Genomic DNA, 4214 nt, shown 5'->3' with positions numbered 1-4214 from the left:
TAGTTATATAACACTTTTTATTTATTCGTTTTTCGTGATAAATTACTGTGTATATCCTAATAAAGTTTCATCTCCTTTAAATGAATGTCTTTTATCAAGGAAGTTTTAAGAATAATTTATTGGCATTATGCAGCATTATATCTAGTAAAATATTTGACATTAAATGTCTCAGTTTCGTGAAAACTTATAGGACGAATATTTCAAGTAAACTGTATTATTATTATTATTATTATTATTATTATTATTATTATTATTATTAATTGCTAAGCTACAATCCTAGTAGGAAAAGCAGGATGCTATAAGCACTGAGGCCCCAACAGGGAAAATAGCCCAGTGAGGAAAGGAAACAAGGAAAAATTGAATATTTTAAGAACAATAACAACATTGAAATAAATATTTCCTATATAAACTATAAAAACTTTAACAAAACCATAGGAAGAGAAAAAACGATAGAATAGGGTGCCCGCATGTACCCTCAGGCAAGAAAACTCTAACCCAAGAGATTGGAAGACCAGTGTGACGGCCGAGAGAAGGTTGTGACTCAAAGACAGGATGAAAGCAACTGAGTGAGTTTATTATAGAACACTCTCCTTTATATACAAAAGCTCAAGGCAACAAGAAAATTTTTATGTGCAAAATCGACACCGTTACCGGTGAGCGATACAGACATGTTTATTCAGGCTCTTTTTAGTGCGAGGGACGAGCGAAGATACAAGCATAATATATACACAAAATGAACTATGTACGATCGTGTGACACACGGTTGGTACATGGCTCCCATCCTTAAAATGACATACTGTACATGTTAAATAGGGTGCCCTGATCTAGAGAGGCGAACTGTAGGCGGGTCATCTGGTAGGGGATGAGCAGGTTTTAGATGATTAATGGAGACCCAGTCTTCTTTGCCACGAATGTTTAGTAAGAATGCTTTTGGACTGCGTCGGATCATAAGGAAAGGGCCCGTGTAAGGGGGGCGTTAGCGATGGGTTGCTAGTGTCGTTGCGCAGGAAGACGTGCGTTGCAGAGTGCAAGTCTGTCGGTATGTGATGCTTCGCTGGGGGCTTGTAAGTCTGGTGGCATGGAGTAAATTTTCCCACGACGTGACGTATGTGCTGGAGATCGTCGGAGGAGGTTGTAGAAGGAAAAAACTCGGCAGGGACGACCAACGGGTCGCCATACACGATTTCAGCTGCCGAGACGTCGAGAGCGTCTTTAGGAGTGGTCCTTAGTCCCAGGAGGACCCAGGGAAGCTGAGTAAAACAGTTGGAATCCTTGCAGTGGGACAATAAAGCTGCTTTGAGGGTGCGATGAAAACGTTCAACCATTCCATTGGCAGCGAGGTTGTAAGCCGTTGTATGATGTAGAGTGATGCCAAGGAGATTCGCCAATGATGTCCACAATTGAGAGGTGAAAGTGGTACCCCTATCAGGAGTAATATGCTTAGGGATACCAAATCTTGCAATCCATCCTGAGAGTAAGGCAGATGTACATGAGGCGGACGTTGCGGTTTCCATGGGAATGGCTTCAGACCAACGAGTGGAGCGGTCAATGACGGTAAACAGGTAACGATGTCCTTGTGATGTGGGTAGGGGGCCTACAACGTCGACGTGAATGTGTGCGAAACAACACTGAGGTTTGAGGAAAGGTGCCCACTCCTGAATCCGTGTGTCGATGTATTTTGGAAGTTTGGCAAGAAATACAGGCGCAAACCCAATCCTTAGCATCCTTAGAAATGCCGTGCCAAATGAATTTCGTCTTCAGCAGCTGTGCGGTAGAATGGCACGAGGGATGTGAAAGGCCGTGAATGAAATCAAACACCTGCCGGCGCATGGAAGCAGGAATCCAAGGTCGTGGTCTACCAGCACTGACATCACAGAGGAGGTTGGTGTTGGAGTCTTCGAGGGGGAAGTCTTCCCAACGGAGGGACGTGCAGGATGTCTTACATGCTTGATACTCTGGATTGTAATCCAGTCCCAGTTGAACGGCAGCTAACGCGTTTCTTGACAGGGCATCGGCAACGTAATTCATTTTCCCAGGGACGTATTGAAGGGTGCAATTGCATTTAACCCCGGTGGAGAGATGTTGGCATTGACAGGTGGACTAGGCGTCAGACTGTCGAGTGAAGACGTGCACCAGAGGCATGTGGTCTGTGCAAATGACGAAGGGCGTACCTTCTAAGAAATGGCGAAAATGACGGACAGCCAAGTGCACCGCCAGCAATTTGCAATCGAAGGTAGAATAACTCGATTCTGCCTTAGACAGTTTTCTGCTGAAGAAGGCCAATGGGTGGGGCGAGCCGTTGACCACCTGCTCGAGTACTGCACCAATAGCCACGTCATTGACATCAGTGGAGAGGAGAAGGGCATGTGGGATAGGAAAAGTGAGAGCCGCAGCGGTTGATAGGGCCTTCTTTGCATTGCAGAAGGCCGCTTCTTGAAGGGGACCCCACTTCAGGTCCTTTGGCTTGCCCTTGAGGGAGGCGTAGAGGGGAGCAAGAGTGGTTGCAATGGCTGGCAGAAAACGGTGATAATAGTTGATCATGCCCAAGAATTCCTGCAGAGCTTTCATGGTCAAGGGCGCGGGGAAGTCCTGAACGGCTGCTACCTTCTCAGGGAGGGGATGGACTCCTTAAGGAGTGATGCGGTGCCCTGAGAACGACATTTCGTTGGCGCTAAAGGTACACTTGTCGTACTGGACTACAAGGCCGTTTTGTTGTAGGCGGTCGAACACGATGCGCAGGTGACGGAGGTGTTCCTCTTTTGAGGAGGAGAACGCAAGTATGTCGTCCACTTAACATACACAGAAAGGGAGGTCCCCTAATATGCCATCCTTGAGACGTTGAAACGTGGCCCCGGCATTACAAAGGCCAAAACAGGAGTAATTGAAGGTGTATGTACCGATGGGAGTGGTGATGGCGGTCTTGAGGATGTCTTGTGGGTTCATAGGTACCTGATAATACCCCTTCAGGAGGTCGAGCGTAGAGAAAACCTTCACTTTATGCAGGTAGGAGGTCACGTCGGCGATGTTTGGAAGGGGGTAGTGATCAGGTTCTGTTTGCATGTTGAGGCGCCTATAATCCCCGCACAGACGGAGGGAGCCGTCTTTCTTCAGAACGATGTCTAAGTATGACGACCATGGGCTGGAGGCCTTTTGGCAAAGGCACATTTCCTCTGTTTGGCGGCTGCCAATCGTTCCGGTGCCAGACGTCTGAATTTTGCGAACACTGGGGGTTCCGTCGTCTTGATATGGTGATAAATACCGTGCTTGGCAGGGGCCATGTGTGTTTGGCGAAGCTCTGGACGGAAAACTTCCTGGAACAACGTAAGGAGGTGGGCGTAGGCATCTGTGGGTGCGCTGATGTAGAGAGTGAGGTTGGAGGGGGCGGGTTGAGGAGGTGTCGACAAGTACGAGTCTGCGTTGACCAATCGTCGGTGGGGGACATCGACCAGAAGGTGGAAATGAGAGAGGAAATCCGCACCGAGGATTGGCAATGTGACGTCAGCAACGAGAAACTTCTAATTAAATTTACCGTTACCGAACGATAATTTGAGGTTCTCATAACCGTAGGTGGGTATTGCAGATCCGTTGGCAGCTACCAAGCGGACGTCGGCAGACGTAGACAGACTACGTCGTGTCCTGAAGAGATCCCTTGGCAAAAGAGAACGACAAGCACCCGTGTCTACCAAAATTCGCACGCCCGTTCCTGAATCATGTAAAAAGAAAAGATTAGAAACAGGGGAAGCCACTGCCACGAGCTTTGGCCTACTTACACGTTTTTTGGGCACTGACAATCCTTGGAACATTTCTTCGCGGTTGCCCCGAATATGAAGTGGTAGTGGCAAAACTGCGGTGGATGGGAGGTAGTTAGTGGCTGTAGAAGTTGTTGGTTGGGGCGCGAGCGAGTGGTGGGTCGTGGGTGGCTTTGTCACCGCTTCGGCACATCACGGGGTAGGCGTGTATGTCCTACGGCATTCACGTCAGCTTCGGTTGACGTTGAATAGGCGTCCTTTTTTTCAGGGGTGGAGGCGTTGATTGAGGTCTTGAAGTGGCTGTCCATAAAGGCGTCGGCTTTGGTCATCAAGTCCTTTATGGGTAAACTATCGACATCGGGTATGGCAGCGCGTACAGGTTCGGGTAAACGGTGTATCCACAGGGCACGAAGTAGGTTCATCTCATGAGGAGAGCCGTCTGCGTCAGGTTGCAGGCGAGCGATA

Source organism: Palaemon carinicauda, chromosome 9 (genome assembly GCF_036898095.1).
Source record: "Palaemon carinicauda isolate YSFRI2023 chromosome 9, ASM3689809v2, whole genome shotgun sequence".
In the NCBI taxonomy this organism is placed as follows: domain Eukaryota; kingdom Metazoa; phylum Arthropoda; class Malacostraca; order Decapoda; family Palaemonidae; genus Palaemon; species Palaemon carinicauda.
The sequence above is the reverse complement of the archived record's forward strand: the minus strand, read 5'-3'. Positions refer to the sequence as shown.